The sequence below is a fragment of the Hippocampus bargibanti genome, linkage group LG04 (genome assembly GCF_051943395.1).
Source record: "Hippocampus bargibanti isolate YZ-2025 linkage group LG04, ASM5194339v1, whole genome shotgun sequence".
NCBI lineage: Eukaryota > Metazoa > Chordata > Actinopteri > Syngnathiformes > Syngnathidae > Hippocampus > Hippocampus bargibanti.
Window position 1 is genome coordinate 16,018,934 of NC_142737.1, and position 25,090 is coordinate 16,044,023.

The 25,090-nt window shown below is 43.5% G+C and overlaps 1 protein-coding gene and 1 long non-coding RNA gene across 2 annotated transcripts in view; one reads left to right on the top strand and one right to left on the bottom strand.

The window, feature by feature from the left end:
• The first annotated feature begins 6,492 nt into the window (after nucleotides 1–6,492).
• Nucleotides 6,493–25,090, top strand: part of fam222aa (family with sequence similarity 222 member Aa) — a 61,987-nt gene continuing 43,389 nt past the window's right edge. The window contains exon 1 of the mRNA XM_088994337.1: nucleotides 6,493–7,349. The gene's annotated coding sequence lies outside the window, so the exon portion shown is untranslated. The remainder of the gene's footprint in view (nucleotides 7,350–25,090) is intronic.
• LOC148899244 (uncharacterized) lies at nucleotides 13,216–15,419 on the bottom strand. Its single transcript, XR_016114670.1, has 4 exons — nucleotides 15,364–15,419; nucleotides 14,409–14,479; nucleotides 14,188–14,298; nucleotides 13,216–13,659 (listed from the first exon to the last, which is right to left on the bottom strand). It is a non-coding gene; the product is annotated as an uncharacterized LOC148899244 (long non-coding RNA).

Here is a 25,090-nt window from a genome sequence, read left to right on the forward strand (position 1 = left end):
TTTTGTCATTTGATAGTTCCATGATGACAGGTGAGGCTGTGCCTCACCTGCCTCCCCTGACTGCACGTCACTGCTCTTGTGCATCTTCCGTCATGTCATATTCTGCCTGATCTCCCTCACCCGTGCTTCCAGTCCTTGCCTGCCATCCCGGTGGCGTCCTGAGCTCAGCCTACAACCCATGCGTCCTCTACCCACGTGACACCTTTACAGATTCATCCCCATCCCTCGGCAGACGGCACGCACTTCGCTCGCGGGGCACAATGAAGCAATCCTGGACAATCAATGGTGGATAAATCAATGCTATCTTTTTTTTCCATGCCTCTGTTGCCATTGATTCTTCCCCCCTGTTACTTTGCCGTGTGTGGGAAAGTTTGCTCATTTGAAATGAGTTCACTTTCAGGAACACATTTTAACAACACAAGCCTGTCAACGTCAAGCCAGACGCTAATGTTAGCATTGGATGGAGCTTTAGTTTTGAGTTGACCAGGCCAGAGTGGATTTATTACATGGGTTTATTATGAGATCTCTTTTTAATATAGGCTTGCCCAATCTTGTCTTGATTGGAAGTTTATCTCAATACCTTAACGGCGACAAAGCAGCAATGCGTTGATCACAAGAGCGATTGGGGGCCCAATTAGCGTTAGTATTACTCTCGTGTTGCTGTTTAAGCGAAGAGCTTATTGCTACCAAATACAATTTCACATCCAATCTGCTTGGTCTGCAGCGTGTCACTTGCAATGATATCTGGGAAATTCACGTGCTCAGATATATTATTTTGAAAGCCCCATTTAATATAGTCAACAGTAAATTATCTACTGTAATGTTTCGCTCGTCTCCCCCATAAATAATTCATTGTTTTTATGTGCCCTCACGCAGCCTTGGGGGATTGGAACAGCTGAGTGTTTTCACAATGTATTTGTGTCCAATCTTCTGTGTATTGGGCGTGCGCTAATCAAACCAGAGTACACATGCCTTGAATGTTTGTTGAGTCATCTGCTTATCAGCTAATCAAATGACTTGTTTGCCTTCATGCCTGCCTGGCTCGCCGTGGCGCCTGCCCTTGATTGGCTTGTTTTCTATTGATTGTTCATGTGTTTGATTTACGGTAAAGCCTCGTGTTATATGTAATAGGACTGACATCCGCAGGCTTTGTTGTGAGCTTGGGAGCATTAAGCAGGGAGACGGGATTGAAGCTAATACAGGATGGACTTAGGCACTTTATTGTCGAGAAATATTTTTGCCTTTCACATTTTACTCATATATAAAATCCCAGGCTGGGTGCAACATGTGTAAATATGATGCTGTGGCATGCAAGTACAATTCATGAAGGAAATGTAAACGGTAATGTGGCAAATATAGTGACATGCATCTATGACATGCATTGGGGAGCAATCAAATAGGGCAGAATTGATGACCTGGCTCACAATGGATTTCTTGGAGCAGGCTGCCAGACCGAAGTAATACGTTCAGGCTCTTATCAACGCTGGCATAAGCTGAGTGCTGCATCACCCACCTCCCAGCGTCAGCTTATTATGAGCCCATGATGTGTGATTGCTTGTCCTTCCCCCTTTGGGTGTCTGTGGCCCGGTGCAGTGTTGGCAAGAGGAAGAAGAATGAAGATGAAAAACACTCAAGGCTGCTTATGACATTTCTTTTTTCCAAAAATGTGTGTTTTGCCGACTAAAGGAGGACAGGAAAAGACGTGTTGGGATTTTGCAAATTGAAGTACAGTATAGTTGTGTCACGTTTTTGGAAAATATGTGCAAAATGGAATGGAATTTAGTTCAGAACTGTGCATTGCATTGTTTTGAACCATAAGTCCTTTTTTATAACAAAAAAGGACAATAGGGCAGCTCGGTAGTCGAGTGGTTAGCACGCCGGCTTCACAGTGCAGAGGTCGTGAGTTCAAGACCTGCTCCGGCCTTCCTGTGTGGAGTTTGCATGTTCTCCCCAGGCACGTGTGGTTTTACTCCCACATTCCAAAAACATACATGGCAGGCTGATTGAACACAAAATTGTCCCTAGATGTGTGTGCATGTGACAGTGACCGTTTGTATCTGTGTGCCCTGCGATTGGCTGCCAATCAATTCAGTGTCCCCCGCCGAGTGCCTGGAGACGGCTGGAATCGGCTCCAGCACCCCCCTCAACTCTAATGAGGATAAAGAGGTCTGGAAAATGGATGGATGGATGGAAATAGTCAATATATTGCACTCTCAAATCAGAGGTGATTAGAAATAATTAACTTTATTAGAGTCTGAAGGAATTACTGTAGCTACAAGGGGACATAAGCCAGAGTCTTCTTGTGCCGGTCCCAAGCCAATGAGCCACCAGTCCCGTGGTCCCGCTGGTATGACTCGTTTACGACGTATCTGACGGCGACCGGACTAAACGAGGCAAGCGAAGCACGCCGAACGGCTATGCTAATACACAGTTTAGGTAGTGAGGGGCAGCGCATTTTTCGCTCTCTTGGACCCGCGAAGACATACGGGGATTGTGTCACTTTATTGGCCCGACATTTCACCCCACCTCAGGGCGTGATTGTCCGGCGGATTGCCTTCCGTCAATGACGGCAACGAACAGGCGAGTCGGTACACCACTACGTTGCCGACTTGCGGTGTTTAGCGGGCCTCTGTAAATTCGGCCGCTTGGAGGAGGAAATGATTAGGGATCAACTCGCCGAGCACACGATTGATCCCAAACTGCGGGAGAAACTGTTATTGTCCCCTGACGACCTCCCACTATCGAAGGCTGTGGAAATGGCGTTTCAATTGGAGAATGCAGCACAATTAACGGCTCGGTTCGTGAACCCACCCACACCTTCACACTCTCGCGCGTTGGCACAGATTGTTGCTCCAACCCCTCCACTCCCAGACGCCACCTTCACCTACGACTCCACCGCTACATACGACGGTGCCGAGATAAATGTGGCCAGACGTCAAGGGGCCGATGCACGCACGCCTTGTGCCAACTGTGGGTCAGCCTCGCATCCCACACGTGCGCCCACTTGCAGAGCCACCGGACAACGATGCCAACGCTGCGGGAAGATGAATCATTTCGCAAGGATGTGCCGCTCTGCTCCCACCTTCACCTACGACCGTACCGAGATAGATGTCGTCAGACATCAACGGGCCAACACACGCAGACCTTGTGCCAACTGTGGGTCTGCCTCGCACGCCACACTCGCGCCCGCTTGCAAGGCCACCGGACAACGATGCCAACGCTGCGAGAAGATGAATCACTTCTCCAGGATGTGCCGCTCCGCCCCTACGTCGACAAACATATCATCCCGCTCACCAGACCAGCCGAGGCGAACCACCATCCACTGCGTGGGCTCGCGCGCCAAGCCATTCAAGTGGTGCACAGTGGAACTGGATGGAGTGAGCTTACCACTCCTGCTCGACACGGCAGCCTCCAGGTCACTGTTGAACGTGTCCACAGTTTGACGGCTATTTCCTCATCTCCCGATCGAGTCCAACGCTGAGGACTTGTTTGGCTATGGCCAAACTAAGATTGGTATGGTGGGCACTGCCACCTTCACGGTGCGCTATGGCTCAAGGACTCTCCCTGCTTTCACTTTCCAAGTGTCCCGTCACGGCGCCAACCTCTTGGGCTTGGACTTGTTTTGTGCACTCGGCTTTTCCATCTCTGACAATGCGGGTGCCACAATTCACCCCCAGGCCAACGGGGGTGGAGAAAGCTCCAACCAAGCAGACGGCCTGCCCTACTCTTCCTCAGCCAGCAGAGGGCCCAACGAGAAGCGCCGGACGAAGCAACGCACACTTACTGTGTCGGACTGGGTCCGCATTCGCCGGCCGTGCTGCTCTCACAAATTGGACTCATTCTGGACAGCACCAGTCCAGATTACCGCCCAACTCGGACCGACCACCTTCTGTCTGGCTGACGGGTCCCGTTGGCATGCCAGCCGCCTAAGGAGAGTGGCGGCACCAACCCCCTCGAACGACTTCTCAGGCAAAGACTACTAACGTCCTGTCACACATCAGAGAACACCGATGGGACTCCTCGAAGAGCGTGGTGAACCAGCCGTGCCTGTGGGGCCAGAGCCTCGGCCAGCTCGCGTTCGCCTTTGCCCTTTGGTAATTTGGACAATTATCACCGATTTTGAATGTTCAGACCCTAGCCAGTGCTTAGCCTATCGCGTGGCAGAATAACCCACACGGCTAAGCAGGGAAACCGGCAGTCTACCCGGTTTCCCTTGTTACAGAGTGTTTTTGGTTCCTTCAGGGAGGGGGGTAAATGTAGCATATGTCACACTGCTACAGAATGTTGCGACAGGTCGAAAAGCAGCGGTGACGTCACGATCGCAGGTAGACTAAGATGGTGGCACAATAAACACGTTGACAAAGCAACTCTCCTCTCTCATTCCTCCGGACATAACAACAAGCTATATATTGAGTTGTCATTTGTGTCTGCCTAAAAATGTCAACATTTCACCAGACAAGAACTCAACTTGAAAGCTAAAGATAAACACGTAATAGGATGGCTTGGTCTGCATTTACAAAATTCTTTTCTCCGTGTAATAAAACCAGAAGTTCAACCACATCACGCAAATGTAAATTGCAATTCGTTCAACCCGATTAGCGGTCTATTTAAAAGTTCACATTAAAAACGAACAGGAAGACAAAGCTGCGTGTTGACAGAATGAATTCACATTCTCTTTTGAATAATGGAACAAATGCACGCATTGTTGATAAATGTGGGGGAATCCTCTTGAGGAAGTTCCATGTCACCAATTCGTTATACATATAATTACATGATTAATCGTCCCCTATGCGGGTTGTTCATGTGTGTAAACAAAGAAATTTAGTTTGACCATTTTTGTTACTCACTTAACTTAAGTAAATGTTCTTCAAAAAGATTGATTCTCATTTAGTGTTTTACTATACCGTGATTACTTCCTTCGCGCTCCGTGTCTTTATATTGTTATATTATTTGTTATTTTTGTTCTTTTTTTCCCAAGATGGCAGCACGTGAACACGCAGCGGCTCTCCTCTCTCTCAAATTGGCGTTTTTGTGTTTATTATGTTTGGTAAAGTAATTATAAGTGCTTTGCACGCTGGGTCCGAGAGGACAGTAATTTAGTCTGTGCTGTATGTCATGCATATTAGCATATTTGACAATAAAGCTGACTTTGACTTCAACTTTGACTTAACATGTACGTATGTAAGTATTAGCGAATGAATTAGTACTCTTACTGACAGTAAGTCCAATTTTACCAGGGACATTTTTACTTTAGTACATTTTCAAATGCTATTGCCTACTTAGATTGATAATAATGGTAGCATATCGTTTATTAATTAATTTATAGAAGGAAAATGAATGTTTGTAATGCCCCATAAACAGCATTTAGCAAAGCTGGCCCATGTCATAAGGAAACTATGCAGCTAATCGCAATTGCATAAGGATTTTTTGAAATGCACTAAACATGCAATAAAAACATGTAGGTCGAGGGTGTCAAACACATATTTTTTTTTGCCTCGGGCTACGTTGTAGTTACGGTTTCCTCTTCGGAGCTGTTATGAATTTGGGGAAGCCATGTGTTAATCCCCTCCAAATACTACATATACAACAAATTAATGAATAACTACTTTTCAAATTTCAAGTCAAGAATAATAAAAATTTTTGGTTTGGACTTTGACAAGGGTCATGGAATTTCACAACTTTGATTTGCTTTCGTGGGGCGAATAAAATGATGTGGCAGGCCAGACTTGGCCCCCTGGCTTTGACTTTGACACTTGTGATGTAGTGAAAAGACCTCTCGCTCTAATTCTGCTTTGGTGGTCCCACAATGGGGACATTTGCAATCCACAGCAGCAATTTGAAAGGGGCGGGGCGGGGGGGATAAAAACAGTATTCTAAGAATAATAGAAGTGTTAGTGGACATGTATAACTCTGCACAAATGTTTCATCAAGAACTGCACTTAGTGCAAGTATAAAAAAAGCATATTTGATATATAACACTGTTTTGAGTCAACATAAGATGGCTGTGCTATTTACAAATGTGACTTTTAACGCAACCTAATCTACAATGTGGGAAAAACAAGGTTGTTCTATGCGTTTTAGTTTTAGTCTTATGACAATGATTTGTATGGCAGTGGTGTCATAGCAGTCCTTTATTTCTCAGTAATGTGTCAGACTTTCGTTCTCTCCAACAAGCCATGTCAGAGTTAACCTTTAAGTACGCTGCCGAAAGATGAATGAAGGATAAAAGGGTGATTAAAGATCTCAATCTGCATTCTGCCAGTACAATTAATATTAGATGTATTTTTTACGTCGGTAAATAATGTGGTTGAGGACGATCAGACGCCATGCATTTCTATGGTAACGCCCGTCAATTATCGTTGATTGGCGGAGCCGTGGGAATGTTTGTGTTGGCCGGCTTCTCTGATTGGTCGGTAGGCGGGCCGGTAGGCAGGGCGTCCAACCTGACCGGCTGCTGCGTTCCGGGTTATTGTCAGTCTCAGCAGCTCGGCACCAGATAAGGACCGCTGCATCCCGGAGCTGCTAGCCCTTTCATCCAAATTCAACCTTTTTTTGTTTTTTTTTTGTGTTTTATTTTGCCCCCCTCCGCCCCTCTGTCCCTTTTATTGGTTTCACGCACCAACGAGAGCAACACGGGGTGAGGTCAGTGCGTAAGAGCAGCCGGAGATCCATATTGTGGATGCGGAGGCAAAAAAACATCTTCGGAGGGAGAAAGTGACCGAGCGCAGCCGGATCGCCGGGATTTCTTTTTCCCTTTCATCACCAGCCCTTGAAGATGCCCCCTTTTCCGTCTCGGTTTTGATTTCTGTCAATTCGCCATTCGCACAGGATTGTCTCGATTTTATCCTCACATTTAAATTGTAATTTTGACATCACTTTTAACCCAATGCGTAACAATTGGGATCTTTTTTTCTTCTCCATCTCTCTCTCTCATGGAATTGTGGAATACCTCGTAGCCCATAAAAACAAGCATCCGATATTTCCACGAACAAACTCGTCGTTTGGAGATAATAGCCAGTGAAGTTAAAAGCTACCCAGGACCTTTCAACCTCGCCTCGGCGGAGAAACGTCGACCCTTGAAGCGCACTTGGCGGTGCGCAATTGTTTCTCCGTGGACCTGTATATCTTTCTGCATCGTCTGCTCCGTTCAGAATTTGGCAGTCGGTCCGAGAATTTTATTTTTAAAAGCTCGTCAAGTGTGGGATTTAAATCGCTACAGTTGGAGGACGAAGAAAATCGGCGCTGCTGGATCGGAGCAAAATGAAGCTTTTCTAATTGTGAGCACGCAGCTTGCTCGGCCAATGTTCGAAATCTGCATGGAGCTCTAGTGCACTACGGAACAATTTATGGTAAATATATTTATATATTCTTCAAAAGTCAGGCTTCCTCCCACCTCTCAACATTGAACGCACTTGTCAGAATCTTGCGCTGTGTCTTTTGGTTGCTAACGAGATCGTCAATGTTCGTCAAGGCTTGCTTAACGATGCCCTACATGCACGGGAGACAATTGTTGTCATGTGTGTAAGCCACAATAATAAAACACAAGTGTCATAATCGTAAAAAAGTACATGTTCCAATGGCTCTAGGAGTCACTTTGAAGTGTGATTGAACGGCTCTGTGGCCGGTACCGCCGCTCCTCCTGCGGGCTCTTATCCAAACGTGCGAACCTTTGGCTGCAAATGTCTTCTGCAATTAGTGCTTCTTCACCCCGGAGTGTTAATGACATCCACTGTGCTTTTATAGTCTTCCTGCATATTATGGCAGGATTTTTTTTACTGCGGGGCTCGTAAAATTCACCCAAGATGTGAGCATCCAACTGTAAAACTTTTCACTCGGAAGGATGATGGGGCGCTTTTGCTTCTGCCCTCTGGAGGCAGACACGAGCAGCCAAACACACGCGCACACAGCCTTTAACGACACCACTGCCTGAAGATCTTCAATGTACAGTACTTTTTAACTACTCATTAAGTCAGGTGCAGTCCTGAAAAAGTATTGTTACTTGGGAGTCAACTATTTGCATTCAATACTTCGAACCTAGCCTCATAGCAGTAACAAAACACAAGAATCTCCGACACAGTATGTGGCTTTTGTCAAAGTAGCTATTATATAGTACAATGGTGTCAAAGTCTCGGCCTGGGGGCCAAATATGGCCTGCCACATCATTTTATTCAGCCCGTGAAAGCAAATCAAGCATGTCAAGTGTTTTGATGCTTGCGAGAGTCCGAACCAAAATTTCAAATTGTCTCATTTAAACCACAATGACTCATTATTCTTGACTTCAAATTTGGAAACCAGTTAATCATTAACTCATTTACTGCCAGAAATGTGCAAAAACTGTGTCCACTCCAGTGCTAGGGTTTTTGTCATTGTCACTCGAATTCCAGGACCCACAGAATATTGAGTTTTAGGACTACATAAACATGCAAGATAGCGTTAGAAACCTTAGACTCTCTTCCTTGATCAGAAAAAAAGAGTTAATTACTAAATTACATGGGTCTGGAGATATTTGAGCTTCAAATGAGGGTGGCTGTTCAAAATCCAAATACATACGAATTGATTTATATAGCGCTTTAACAACAGCTGAAGCTGAAACAAAATGCTAACATGAACAAAAGGCAAATGCTTCCCCCTTGTGGAAGGGGGAAAAAACATTAGGAGGGGTCTGACCAGCCCCTTATTAGCACCCCCACAAGAAAAACCAAAACCTGAACAAATTTGGGAATGGCGTTCAACGTCACACTTTTCAATTCCCGAATAAATTCGTGAATGGCAGCGAATGAACTAATATGCACTCTAATTTAATATCTGGTGCGGATTAAACATTCTAATGGCTTCCCCAAATTCATAACGGCACCCGCGAGGAAACCGCAACTACAATGTTGCCCGCCGGTGGCAAAAAATGACTTTGACACCATAGATATAGTATAAATACTGGAAAAGACCCCAGCATTATGGATTTGAGCCAAGTTAAAGTGTCCATTCCAGAAACAAATGTTCATATGATTTCCGCTGACTGTGCCAAAAAAAAAAAAAAAACGTCTGCGCACATACGAGGGTTTATCATTATTCTTGGAATATACAGTAATGTTTCCCCCTGTCTGGAGCCATTCTGTCTCTCCCCCTGTCGACATGTTGCTTGCTGAATGTAATATGGCCAAGTTCCCTCACCCCTCCCAACCCGCGCCCCAGCCATGCAGGGCACCTGCCATGGAGCCTTCCTGGCTGTATTGAATAAAACATCCAGTGATGTATGAGGCAGGGGGCTGCACCCGAGGGGGCACAACTGCCTCATTTACTTCCTCCACTCTGTGCCTCTGACCTGCTGAGCAAATTGCGCTCATATTAGCTCTGCGGCTGCTCCTCACCTAAACAAATAGTCTTCCCAGCATAATGCTTGTCTTAACTCAATGTGATGGTTGGACGAGGCACCGAGAAACAGCGTGACAGAAAAGCTTTAATATCTAGGTCACTGAATTACCTTTCTGGAGTTTCTTTCTGTCTTTTTTGCCTCTTTATTCACTCACTTGCTTTTGAAGGCTTTTGTTATTTTCTTCTCACTTTAGATCTCAAATGTCATACTGCGGACTTCAGTTTTTAACTTGTGTCTCATTTCTTCCTTCTTGTTTCCTGTTCTTCAATCTTAAGAGATTCCGTAGAAGTTAAATGCAGTCCAGTCCAGGAATGTTGATCCACTTTTTTGTTGACATTGAAAAATCAATTCATTTCAATTCATTTGATCTGTTCCAAGTTTCCATCAGAAAACCTGTTAATTGTGGATGCAATGCAATGGGTACTAAAAAGTAACGTTTGTTAATTGTCAACCGTGATTAAAAAACTATTTAACTGTGCTAAATAGTTTATATTATAATATTTGTAGCATTTAGAGGAGACAGGCATTATCCGTTTTCTTAATCATCATACAAGCGTGAAAAACAACCACATAGTAAAAACACATTGTACCAACGTCCCACTCTACATAACTTCTAGTCTCTGTTAAGTGAAAAAAATAGTATTCTAAATATGACACACCATTGGAAAGTGTGTTGTTAACAAGCCTTGAATGAGAAAAATATCTCCACTTAATCTGAAATCAGGCTTCAAAATGTTGAAAAATGAAAATCTTCTCCCAGCTCTTGGATGCAATGGGCATGCCTGCTCAGTGCCATGAAAACAGCCTGCTAAACGCTCAACGGTCTAAATACATTTGTACGTCCAGTTTGATGTTATAGCCACACGAAAAAAAATCTTTTTTATCCTTTTGATGGATGGAATATATTCCACCTAGTCGTCACGTTGCGATAAGCGACGCTAATTGTCTGCTAGCTTGTACGCTAACAGCATTCTGAACTCCATTGACAGGCTGTGATGTCGTTCAGTACGTCAACAACTCCCTTTGTGTTGCCTCATGTTGTCCAACATAACAGAGATACTTCAGAGAAAGTTAAATCCTTATTAAACACATAAACAGTACATTTTTGCTCATTACAAAGATACACAAAGTAAATCTTCCAAGAATATTTCTGGAAACCAAAAAGTTGTTAGACCGAATACGAAAACCTTGCTCCTTCAGGGCGATTGTCAGTTCATCCCGACAGTAAATGGGACTTATGAATACTTATTAAATGTGCCATCAGTATGCCACCTCTGTAATCTTCCCCACAGCTCCTTAAAAATGAAAACAAGTAAAAATTGAAATTATATCTGCTACTCACAGCCATTGAGAATATTTGAGCAATACACCAACCAAATTATTGCACTTAAAAAAAAGGCCTTTTCTTAAATTACACATCAGTTTGATTGATTGATAGTTTGGGTGCCTTAACATATTCAGCGCTTATTAAAAGAGAGCAGCAATCTCGAATATCGTTTAAGTTGCTGAAGTTTAATTTCCTGCTCTGTGTATTAATCTCTTCTTTAATCCTTGCATCGTTTGATTGTCTCAACACCTACCCGGAGGCAGCCTATCTCATTTTAGCAATTAGAATGACTAAAATAGTCACAGCTCGAGTGTGTGTGCACATTTTACGCTGATTAATAACATTGATGGGACAGATCTGTTGTCCATACGTTCGCTCGATGTCGGGCATCATGAAAAACATAATTTGCCTTTGAACCAGTCAGGCAGAAATATATCTTTAAACAAGGCAACATCATCAGACACTTGAAGCAACGCTTCCTCTCTAAACTGCTCATTAGACTCTTGATCAAAGTGTTTAATTTCCTGAAAAGTTTTCACGCGCAGGCAAACAAAAGAGACACATCCTGTCTTTGTTTTGCTTTACACTACTATATGATTTAATATCACCTCCGCTGTCCTGATTATTGCACTCGCCGCAATATATAGAGACATGAAAAGTCATACAACAAAAGCATTAGCCGCTAATCAACACCGCGGTGGGACGAGCACACCCTTCAACTAGTCATCGTGGGAAAATGGGATGTGACATTACAGGGATGCTTGTGTTTGTGTGGGTGTGAGTGTGTGTGAAGGTCTTCTCTGGTCAGCTGCAGGGGCAGAGGCAGCCTGACATGACATTGCTGCCTTGTTGTGTAGTTAGAAGCAATACCTCCACAACAATATCTATTTTAGCACCGGATTCTTGACCCTGCGCTTTCACCGAGGCTGCGCCGAGCGTGTCAGACGAATGCCTCATATTTTCTACCCCATCTGCTGGTGTTTCCGCAACGTCGGGGTCAAATGGTGGTTCAAGGATTCACCAAGCCTTGTGAAACATGTTCCTATTAGTTCCAATGTGATCACCGGAGCGTTTGCCTTTCCACTTGAATATGAAGCTTTTGTGAGCCAATAGGAAAGCAGTACAGAAAAGATGTGTTGACAGTGGTGGAGAACTTCCTTGTATTTTACCAAGAAGTTTTTCTGTGATCGATCATTTGGGTCATTGAGATGACCACATAATGTACAGCTTCATTATATGCAGTACTACTGTACTATCCTATTAAGCCTCTATTATTGGGCAATAACGATACTTGGCAATTACAATTTGAATTATACTGTATTCGTTTATTCACAACAGTTCATTGTCTTCATTTATAGCATGTGTTGGCTATCCTGCTCATGGATTTGTGCAGTTTATGTAGATTTTTGGGGGGTTTTGTTTTGTGGGTGTGCAAATTTCATCTTCTGTATTGCCATGTACAGTACAAAGTAAATGTAATGTGTCTAGGGCCTTCATAATTAGACTTGCTGGTGTGGAATACACACACACACAAATATTCATGCGTCATTTTATTTTTTTTGAACTACTGTATTTTCCGGTGTTTCAGGCGCACCGGAGTATAAAGCGAACCCCCAATAAATGGTGTATTTTCACACTTTATCCATATATTAGGTATACCGGACTAAAAGGTGCACAGTCAATGAATGACAATGGTTTTTCAAATATAATATATAAATATAAGTGTACAAGGATTTTTGGGGTGTTATCAGAGCAGTGTGTATGAGTTGTATGTCTAGTTTACAGTGGCCTATAGAACAAACAAAGATACATTAGATTTCAAGTTCCGATGGTTACATTATGATATTAAGTAAATATTGATTGTGAACTGCTATACGGTAGTGGAGAGTTTTGGAGGTGGTGTATTGAAAATGAGAGGTAACCGTGTTTCATTTATAAAAATGGCATTCATTCTTACAGAGCAAAAGTGACTGTTGATTCTGTAATGCCACGCATGGTTACATTTTATTGAGTATTTTACAAATTCACCACCCTCCACTCTGAGCCAGTGTTCTCTAAACCAATCGGAAAACTAAGCATGTGATTACAATGTAGTTGTAACGAAAGAACAGTAAGTCATAGTATTTTTTTTATACAGCTGAATTCTCTCTCAAAAGATTTTGGTTTGTACGCAGCTTTGAAGATGGCCCATAGGAAAACCACTTTATTTCTGCTCTGCTAAAATAGCCATTGTCCATCTGCACGTTTTGCACAAGTGTCACTCATGACACACAGCGCTGACTCTCTGACCTCTCGCCACCCTTCTCACCTCCACCCCTGTCCTCTCATTCTGTCATGCTGAATGAAAGTCACTTCGTACCAGACAGGTTAATGTGTAGCCTTTAATATGGAAAGGTTAAGGTGAGCTGATGCATTTTTATTGTCTAAAACAGCTTGTGCGGTTAATAAGTACAACACAAGGCAAATGTGTCCTTCATGGTCCAATGTACCCCATCGGGCTAATTATTAGTTCTAGATGAAAGAGGAGAGGATCAAAGCCTCCTTTTCACCAGTGAATCAGGTACGTCATGGTGGAATGTGCACGTCTACTACAAGCTTAATGTTGAAAGCAAACACGAAGCTGTAGCATCCATTGACGAAAACAGATTGTCTCACATCTCCTGTCCCACTTAAATCCACTTCAATTCCAAGCCGCGACAGTTCCACATAGGCATCGGCGCTCTGCTTTGTTGCTCCTTTCCCCTCATGGTGGGCTCCTCAAGGCATGCATTCTCCTTTGTGTGCCAAAACTTTGTAAAAGAAGGCTGTGAACACAAGGCTGTGAACGCTGTACCTATGGGGCTACTCGAAAAGGAGCAACGATATACTTTCCTGCATGCCTGAAAGCTGTGCATCTTAGTTGGCTCCCCATCCCAGTGAGAGCGAGGCAAGGGCAGGCGTGCTCCTTCCAAAATGTTCCTTGCTGAAGAATAAAAACAAATCTGACACGCTCCACAACTGTGAATTTGCTCTCCTTAAATTCAATGCCTCTCCTGCTTTGCTCATGCTCACATTGATTTGTTCTGGGTGACAGTGCAGAATGCTGTGAAATCACCCGGGCATCATTGATCTCAGCAAGAGGAGGCGAGGCCACAAGGAGTCTAGCGACAGTGAGCAACATGGGAAAATCCTCCGCGTGCCCTCTTCAACCCCAACCACTATACCGCGATGACAGTCTTGGCCGCTATCAGATGGGCCCCCCGCTGTTGTTCTCCAGCTACTGTATCTCAGTCTAGGCTACACTTTGATGTGTTTTGCGGAGGCTCGTACACTCTGTTTGATTCACCATTGTGCTTCTCTGTGTTTCACATGCTCTGGCGAACTCTTTATTGCCACTCTTTTCCATGCCAGAAGCAAGGCTGTTTTTTTCATCTCAGGCCTCTGATTAATCTCCCCCCCCTCTATGTTGGCGTGCTTTAATCTTGAATGGGAGATATCTGATTCTCCTTACCTTTTGAGGAAGATCAAACTTTAATGGAACAAGGAACCGTACATCATCCTAATCTCCATCTCTCCGCATTTTGTCCGGCTGTTCTCCATCCCCCTCTGGCTTTGTATCTTTCTGCAGAAGCAAGAAATACATCAGACAGATAAGATTTTTCCCCTACGTGCTTTCATAATGTAGTCCCCATTGACAAAAGCCACCAATTTACATGCATGCAGGTTGATTACCTGATTGGAAGTTGGCTGACATAAACAAATAGCTGCCCTGTCCGGTTTGTAGAGTTTGTCCAAGTCCCTCTCTGCATTGGTATACAAAGGACGAGGCAATGTCAAACCTATGATATCTGTCCATAATGGCTCAGAGGGAGATACATCAACTGCGTGAACGCATCAAGGCTCAATGCCTTTGATTGTACCGCAGTCCGTCCAGGAATTAGCTATCGACTTCTAGTTTCTCCCGTCACTTGTTCCATATCGCCAACAGCTCACATTATGCTGACCGGTGTCTGCACCATTGCCGGCTGCTTGCATATTATGTCGTTTCAAATGTGTAACACTTATTCGCTGTCACACCCCCCACAGACCGTTTGTGTCCGTGACAAAAAGAGGCCATTACCCGATTAGAAGGCGCTCGCTGTAGAGTAATGAAATTTTCACAGACTGCCGAAAACAGTTGTCTGATCCGGAGTGTAATTGCACAAGCCACATTACAATTTTCTCCCCAAAGTTGAATGCTGTTGAAATGCTGAACGATGTCATAAAACGCTAGAGACTGTTATCATTTTTTGGCAGCAGGGGCAGTCGGTCGAGGGTAAAAGCCATAATTGGTCAACGTGGAGAATTCCAAGCAAACCGGATACAGTGTAAAAGAGATAGCAGCTGACCCCCGCAAGGCACACATTTACATAGCATCTGGATAGGGCGTGTGCGAGTCAGCTATATTGTTGGTATTAAGATCCGGTTTCCTTAATCGAAATGATGGAGGGACCGAGAACTCCCATCTTTTTCTTCCACCCTGTGATTTGTGTCAAGGAAAGGTTGCAAAGCCAGACGATATTGAACCCTGAGGCCAAAGATCTTGGGTGCCTGCTACCACTCACATATAAAAACATAGGAACATTGACATGAGGACATGTATTGCACACACACACACACACGCACAGTCCTAGCCCTGTTTTATTACCTCCTGCCTGCCGCTGGAATTGCTTTCTCCCCCTGAGTGAGCCAGGCAAAGCCGGCTTTATTGTGTTAACCCATTTGTGTGTCAAGAGCGATTGCAGCGTTCTTTATCTCTGTTTGTATTCGGACGGGGAGACAACAGAGAGGGCCGAGAGAGTGGGGAAGGCAGAGAGCGAGCAATGTGGATGTGGTTGCATCAAACGAGCGAGGGGTTGGGAGTGGGGGGCGTGAGGGGTGGCTTGCACACAGAAGCTAGACAAGCCACCGGAGTTAGACGGATGGCCGGTCACTTCGCTCAACTCTGGAGGATAATGACTGGTTGCTTAGCAATAAACCACCCCATATCCACTTCCTGACTTCTCTCAACAGTCTCCATATCGCTAATAACATGTTCAGATTTTTTTTTCAATTGATAAAAATGGCCCGATCGGACTTTATATGAAGCGTATTTATTTAAGAGTCATCTAATCTGATCAGTTGACTTTAAACTCCAGTTTAGTTTCAGTTTCCATAAATGCGTGTTTGTCCGTAAGTGTTTTTATCCACATTTGCGAGCAGTTGGTGGAGTTTGACCGGGATTACTGTGGGGCACAGTGATATCGTCTATCCCTCCAGATCACTGCTGCTTTCCAACCTTTGATCTCTGCAAAAGCCGACCGCTCAACATATCCCATACTCGCTATTTGATGGGTGAGCACAGGCTACGAAAGCGCCCCCCCCCCCCCCCTTGTGAGCTCTTAGTTTTATGAACATTTTTATTGACTTGAACAAATTGCTGACCTTTACTAGCATAATGAATGTCCCAGCCTGCTTGGAAAAAAAGTGCGTTCCGGAAGAACCAACTTGCGTCATTCGAAGCTGTTAAGTTCATGAGATGTAATGTTGGAGCCGTCGCTCACAGTTTTTAATTTTCAAACATTTTCATTTCGAGAACTGTATGGAGAGAAATGTATGGATATCATTTTAACATAACCACAATTTAACACATTCTCTGCCATTCACACATTTATTTGGGAATTGAAAATGTGACGTAGAGTACCATTCCCGAATTAATTCGGGCTTTGTTTTTTCTTGCTTGGGTGCCGATAAAACGCTGGTCAGACCTCTAGCAATGTTTCTCCCTCCCACAAGGGGGCAGCATTTTCCTTTTTTCCCATTTTAGCGATTTGTCTCAGCTTCAGCTGTTGTTGAAGCGCTATATAAAGCAATATGTATGTATTGCATTGTATTTTGGACAGCCACCCCTATTTCAAGCTCAGATAACTCCAAAACCATTTAACATTATTTTCTATTAAAGAAGGGTTTGGTGAATGTGCATATGACACTGGTGGTGGTCGGTGCCTCCAACAAGATTAACAACCATTTCCCTATATAAACTACATAATATGTAGGTATTGCATTGTATTTTGTACAGCCACCCTCATTTCAATCTCATATAACTCCAGACCCATATAATTTAGGAATTAACTCTTTTTTTCCTGATGAAATAAGAGGGTGTAAGGTTTCTTACGCTGCATTGAATGTTTATGTAGTCCTAAAACTCAATATTCTGTGAGTCTTTGAATTTGAGTGAAAATGACAAAGCTGGAGTGGACACATTTTTGACAAGCCACTGCCTGTTAAAAATGTTGCCTTCTTTCAGGAAATGTTCTGGGAAGTTTATATTGAAGTTGTTTACCATGCTAAATGGTCACAAGATTTCAAGTAGACGTCATGGGGTGAATTAAATGTTTCAGTTGCCGCCAAGTATCTTGTTTAGTGTTTATTTTGTGGATTGACAAATAACACGTCACTTTAAAAAGCTGCTTCAGTTGTTCGATGTTCTTGAAATTATGTTTGTGGCGTCTTCAGTGCACCCATCTGCATGTTTTCTCTAGGCATTCATTTCCTAATTCAAGCTCATGCACCGGTGGCGAAAGTGACAGCTTTGCACGTCCTGGGAACTTCACACACACACACACACACACACACACACACACATACATAAACCAGACATATAGCATTAGCACCCCCCCCCCCCCCGCCCTCATCCCCACTTCCATATTTCCACACTATGCTTCTGTGCCTTCGTCTATCGGAACAGCTGTCCAGCTGTCACAGCAGCCAGCCAGTCAGCCTTTCTCCAAGGCAACATCTGTAGAGTGGGAATGCACAAGGGCAGCTTGTCGCTCTCAGCTTGTCCCCAAAGACTGTGGAAGTGTGTCATGCATTTTGGCTGCATGTCGCCACTGGCCACATCAAGCGTATGACTGCATCATCTGTAATTTACATTATCAGCTCATTTCAGCCCATTTGAACAAGCTCTCTTAGATTTTTTTTTCTGCCCTTGCTTTAAAGTCACAAGGAACACCGAAATAAGACATTCCAAGACTGCTTTGAAGCATGGGACCAGAAGGCAGGGAAAAAAACAGCACATCATCTTCGCCATTAATAGTCGTTTGCTTTGTGCATGGATATGTGTGTGCGCACACCTGGGTGTGTGTCTTTACAAAATCCCAGCGAGCAAAGTGCAATGGCCTGGAACTGACGGGAACCCACTGGGAGAGTCTCTCCTTGATGTAGCCCCCGTCTCTCCACCCTCCCAATCCCCTCCTCACCACCGTTTCCTCTTGGCAGCGGAGCTTCGGCGAGGCAGGAGGCGGCAGTGTGGGGGGATACAGTAGGAGGAGGGTTGCCATGCGAGATGAACAGAGCTCGGGTCCTCTCTGTCAGACACAAACTAGGATCAGGGAGCTCACATGGGACTCTCTTGTGTGATGCGCAGAGGGGAAAAGGGAGACAGCATCTGTTTTTCCTCTTATGCCTTCACCAGAGAGTGTGTTAAACAAAAAAATCATCTGTCTCTTGCAGTGCTGTCATTAGCGCCTGTCATGCTGTTTTGTGGCGCTAAAGATGCATGAGCTCAACATTTGCACTTTGGAGAGTGTCATAATCATCCTTGGGCCTCTTGGATTTTTTTTCTTCTTCCGGAGGTACTCAGGGATGTGATTTCTTAATCAGACACAAAGGGCCAATCAGGCAGTTGCAGATTCAAGAAGGAAAAGTCAGTTGAACTCTCATACTAATGCCAAGGGAAACCTGGCTACCGTGTTATTATGTCACTTGACGGTTTTCAACCTGATTGCGCAGTCTCAATGCGCCTATACAAATAGCACGCGAGTGCCTGTCCAATTTTCTCCTGTAGAATCTATGCTAATGTACCTCGCAGGACTCATTATTGGTGACATAGGTTTACTGCCTACGGGAGCATTAAACACCAACAATGTTGGGCGTTGGGCATTGTTAAAAAAAGATAACTTGTGGAATTATATTAAGACAGTAATGAAGTAATATCATGACTTATTCATTGTCATTTTCTAATATTACTCATTGCTAATGTGATACAATCTTGGAACCAGGAGAGGAAATTGATGATTAAAAGTATTGAAAGAGCAATCCATAAGGTCACAACTGAATATATTACCAATGTTTTATTCCGTTAGCAAATGTTACCGACCGCCAACGTGCCTTTCAAAAGTGAAGGACAATTTCCTCCTCCACAGACAGCAGCGAGGTTTGCTTCCGTTTGCCAGACATTTTTTTCAGAGCATGTACTCAGGACCGCGCCATGCCTCTCTTCGTGAGTTATGGCAGGAAACACAACAATGTTGATTAGTAGTGTTGCTAAGCAATGTAGGGGAATCCCACGCTGTACATTTTGCTTGTAAGTAACGAAGGCCTTTTCACTATTTTGTCGGGGAAAAAAATCTGTTTGTAATAATTAGGTTTGTTATAAATATGTTTGTTGTCAGCAAAATCAATGGGAAATTGTGAATCTATGACTTTGGAATTACATTATAAGCGTGAAAACATTGAAAATGGGGGACGTCAACATCAGCGTAGAATGCCGATGCGTGTGTGGAACTGTCGCGACTTGTAATTGAAGCGGATTTACATGGGACAGGAGAGACAATCTCTTTCATCAATGGATGCTCTAGCTTCGTGCTTGCTTTCAACATTTAGCTTGTAGCAGATGTGCACATTCCACCGTGACATCCTTGATCCACTGGTGAAAAGGACACTTTGATCCTCTCCTATTTCATCTAGAACCGTTTCATATGACCTTTTATGACAGAGGGTGCAGAAAAGTGCTTAAGATTAAATGACTGTATCTTTTGTGTCATGTCACATTATTTGTCATTTTGTTTTGTTGTTGTTTTGACTTCAAGATGGCGCCGCAAGAATTGAAGCTCTGTATTTTGTTTTACTATTAAAATGCACCAAATATCTGTTCCAATATTTAGATTAGAAAATAATGCATCCCCTTATTGATAGAAATATTAATCAAAGCAAGTGATCTGGCACCTGATCAACGAAACATGTTGTATGCCACATACTTTACACAAAGCAGTTAAAGATCCTCATTTTGACATAGCAGTTATGACTAAAATTTTCCTCCTTTTACAATGTTGAAATAATCGATTATTCCCTGTTGTAACGAAAAAGTATTTTTCATATAACTTATCACTCTACACAGACGGTAATATTGGAAAGAAATCTACAGGTATTACTTTCAAATGCAAGTAACGAAGAATCGGACCTATTTCCCATTTTGCAAGTAACTTGTCCAACATTGAAAATCTAATTCAAACATTAACGTACAGTGTAAAAGAATAATTTCAAGGCCCACAGGGTGTGTTTTTTTCCAAATAGCTTCTGTATGACAGACTCGTATGAAAACAAATTGGAGATTTTATGTATTTATTTATTGATAGACGATTTTAGAAAAAGCAACGTACGTTTTCCGTTGTAAACAACCTCACATAGAGAAATCCATTTGTGACGACCTATTCAGTGATGATTGAGAACCAAATAAAAATCTCCACATGCAGTGAAATCCCTCCACAAGCAAACAGCTGATGACAGGGAAATCGCCAGCTCATGACTTATGTTTTATCATTCAAATTCACTTCTATTACGCCCGTCTGCCGTGATTGACAGCTGGGCATAAAAGCAGCTCTGACAATGGTCTTGCCTCTTTGCCTTATTTTCACACATTTTCTGCTGTCACAGACAACCTCGCTGATTGCCTCTCTGTCAAGATGCAGACTATTCATCTTTTAAACAAGGTGCAAAATCCAGCTGTATTATTCGGGGGGAGGGGGGGAGACTCGTGAAACTTTAAAAAAATGGGGCAACTTGGAGTAAATCGGTCTCATTGTGACTGAGCCTCCTCCTTCAAAAAAAAGAACAAGATTGGAATTCCTACTGCTGCTGGGATGGATGTGCTGAATTTTGAATGCAACCCCACCTGATAACTCTCTTGACTTGTTTTGTGGCATCCAGTTGCATCCGAGGCTTTTATCTATGAAAAATGGAAAAGCCCCTGGTTTTATAGACACATTCCACACATCCAGACATCCCTTTCGGCTTTTTCAAATGGGAGTTGAAACGGCAGTTTGTTCCGAAATGGCAAAGCATTGATGTATCATGAAAGAGAGGGAAAAGGAAACAGCTCCATTTGGCCCTCTGTGCTTTAAAGCAATTTGAAGTGTTTTAATGACTTGCAAAACCTTTCTAGACGTGAACTATAATGGCTTTCTGTCCTCCAATTTCATGGACTGGACTTTTGTGTTTAATTAGGTGTGATTTGTGAACATTTCCCAAGTGGTAGGAAGGCTTTTTTTTCAAGGGGAAGTTTCTGCACTTCTTTGACAATTGCTACAATGTTCCTGACACCTTGGGCTCTAATGGATGTCTTCCTGTGCAAAATAGCCTCATAAACCAAACTTTAAAGGCTGTGGATCACGTGGCAGCAATATTCAGTGTCTTGGGCATTTCTGATTCGGGTGCCGTAGAAAGAACCAGAAAATGCGGGATCGCAGTGCACCTTCTTTGTTGCTTTGTGTATTGTCCGTCCTTGGGAAGCCAGCGAGGCAGTACAACCTAGATGACTATTTGACTCCCAGGTCACAGCCACATGATAGCAACACCGCTGTTCAATGGAAAAGGATATACTTTCTTTTCTAGAGAGCACCAACCACTTTTGTGATTATATGTGTGCGTGCATTGGGGGCGGGGGTGGCATGCGTGCATTGTTTTCATGCACATTATGTGTTATTCATAGCATCCGCTGTGAAACCCATTTTCATTTTGAAAACTATCACTGGATGTGTTAATAAGGCTTCAGGACAATATGACACCACTGTTCAGGCTGTTGTTACAGGTGTTTTCTGTGAAATCACATGGTACTAATTGCTTGGCGCAGAATGAATAATTGAGGTCGTTTTTTTCCATAATAGAGAGAAACCTGAAGTGCTGTAAGAGTTGACCCCATCTTAAGTCATTCGCTGCCATCCCCGAATTAATTCGGGAATTGGAAAGTGTGATGTTGAGCGTCAGTCGTACAGGAGTGGTCCATCGATGAAAAGGTTTCTTTAGCCGTCATCTGTACTTCTTTGAAGGTGTCGTTCGTTTCGCTTCTTATCCAAGATGCTTCGTCAGCGAACTAAAGTCTTACTGGTAGTTTCGGCCCTATATATATCCCTACTGTCCAGACATGGTGGTGCCGGACTCTGCTATGATAGGTCCCTGCTCTCAGGTTGGGGGAAGCAGAGGAATACTCCCTGCAGCTCCACTGATTGTTCCTATTGTCCTGACTAACAACTGGCGTGATTACCCCACTTGCTCCGGTCATCAGCATTACTAATCCTATGTTGCCGAAGCAGGCAATTGTACGAACGATCCAAATAGAACCGCAACCCACCATATCGGTTTAGTGAAGGATTTCGCTGTTTTATGAAAATCGCTTCTTTTACTCCCCTTTCAAACCATCTATGTTCTTTCGCTAAGATTTTAACCTCATTGTCGTCAAAACATTTTTGTTTTTTTTCATGCTTGGGTGCCGATAAAACGCTGGCCGTGGCCTCTGACAATATTTTTTGGTTTTCAACACGGGGGAAGCATGTCCCTTGTTTCCTTTGTTCCAACTTCAGCTGTTGTTAAATCGCTATATAAACCAAGAAAGAGACCTCCCTATTAATGTGCAATTCATTTTGTGCACAAAAAAAAAATCTAATGTCATTTTCTATTAAAGAAGGGTTTGGTGAATGTGCATATGAAACTGATGGTGTTCAGTGCCTCCAACAAGATGAAGAACCATTGCGCTATATAAACTACATAATATGTAGTTATTACATTGTATTTTGTCCAGGCGCCCTCATTTCAAGCTACAGACTCATATAAATTAGGGATTATGTCATTTTTTTCCGATGAAAGAAGAGAGTCTAAGGTTTCTAACGCTGTCTTGAATGTTTATGTAGTCCTAAAACTCAATATTCTGTGAGTCCTGGAATTCGAGTGACAATAGCAAAAACCCTGGCACTGGAGCGGACACATTTTTGCACATCATCTGTCAGTGAAAGTGGCCTTTTGGTGCCTTTTGGTCTTTTGGTGCCTTCATTCTACTTCATGCCTTTGAGCGTGTGTTATGGTGTTCGGATTCTAAAACAAAGACTGTACTTTTTATTTGAAGGAAAATTTGGGGAATATTGTGATATCGGGCAAAAGATAAACTGTTTTTTGTTTTAATTCATGTAGCACATGTGGATCGCCCCTCTCCATTTCCAATGATAGATTCTCACATTCCAAAAACAGATTCTCAATTGTGCCCTGTGATCATGTGTAATAATGGTTAGAAAAGTGATGAGGATCAGGGCACATGACTGACAGGGACCCCACGAAATAGTTGAACTTGAGTCAATTGGCATTCAGGGAGTGGGGCCAAATGGGACAGGCACCCCTGCATGTGATTGATGGGCATCCGGGTCAGGGTGGGCCATGCCCCCTTGATGAAAGTCCCAGAATAAGACAAGTAGTAGAGAATGAATGCATTTTTTTCATGGATTGCATGGAAAAATGTTTGTTTGGCAGTTGGTTGCCAATATTAAAAGCTCTTAACTGCCAGAGACGAATTGCCGTGGATTTTTTTCAAGACTAAATATTTGATTATGATCCAGTTTCAATTGCAGTACAGTACATACTGTACATTACCAGCTTACTAGATGCCCTGGAGACCTGAGCTCTATTGAGTGCCATCTTTTGTGTTTTTCAACATTGAGAGCCTATCCCACATCACTTCGGGTTAAAGGTGGACTGGTTGCCAGACAGTCACATGCACGACCATTCACAGCCACATTCACCCTGAAAAACGATCCCACGGTGCCCGCACACACCTCAGGCAAGTGTACCACCACACCATTCAGAATCATGAGTGTGAATTTAAATCCTGATTGATTGGCAACCAGTGGCCACAGCCTAAAACTAATTCTCACCCAAAATTTTCATGTTGTCACCTCCAGTGTGATAGTGAACAGAATAAGTAGTATACAAAGTTAGTATTCAAGACAATAATTAACTCATTCACTGCCAGATGATGTGAAAAAAATTGTCCACTCCACATTTGTCATTTTCACTCAAATTCACTCAAATGCTTACAGAATATTAAGTTTTAGGACTACATAAACATTCAATGTAGCGTAAGAAACCTTAGACTCTCTTCTTTCATCAGAAAAAAGAGTTAATTCCTAAATTACACGGGTCTGCAGTTATATGAGCTTGAAATGAGGGTGGCTGTACAAAATACAATGCAATACCTACATATTATATAGTTTATATATGGCAATGGTTGTTAATGTTGTTGGAGGCACCGAACACCACCAGTTTCATATGCACATTCACCAAAACCGTCTTTAATAGAAAATAACATTAGATTATTATTTTTTACTGGTGCACGAAATGAATTGCTCATTAATAGGGAGGCCTCATTCTGCTGCATAAACCACCCCCTTAAAGCGAACTAGTAGGAAATCTCAGAGAAGGACGCTTTCAATGACTGTGCCCACTAACTGCATACTAGACTGAGAGGTGGACCTCTGCGGCAGAGGATCCACCGAACCCCTGAGACTGACTCATCAACCCCTCGGGTTCGATCAAACCTAGTTTAAGAACCAATGATATGGTGATTTAACACCAGCTGAAGCTTTAACAAAGCGCAAACATGGGAAAAAAGTGACATGCTGCCCCCTCGTGGAAGGGAAAAACATTGCCAGAGGTCTGAGCAGCGCTTTATTGACACCACCGCAAGAAAAACCAAAACCCGAACAAATGTGGGAATTCCTAATTCTTGAAAAAAATTGGGTATGGCAGTGAACGAGTTAATTATATTCATTTGTACCTTTATTTTGTGTTTGCCTGTTTCTACTGACTGACAGAGCCAACAGGGTCCATTTTGAACACCCACTGCGTTTGCCAAAAAATGGTTCCTTTCCCCTTGAAGGACTTTATTGTGCATCTGTGTCTCCTCTGCACATGGATGTGTAGAGGGATGTCTGTTTTTGGGTTAAATACAAACATGACTGTCCCACTTTCTCACACAAACTCGCCCCCCATTGCTCCCCACCTGCCCCCCTCCCACTCCACTCGCCCAGTACGCTCAAGCAAGCAGCCGCAGAGTTGCGCATGCTGCCACCAGCCTCTCCCCTCTGCCCACCATCCAAGAAAGATTGCCTGTTTCCCCGTAGCCTCGCATGGCTCCTCTGTGTGGAAGCGTGGCTGTGACCTCTGACCTCTCTCTCTCGGAGAAAGCACTCTTGACCTGCTGCCCCATTGTTTTCCAGCGGGGATGGATGAGGAGGCGCCGCCTCTGCCGGCACAATCCTTCACTCAATAGCCGCTCCATCTGTTGACTGCGT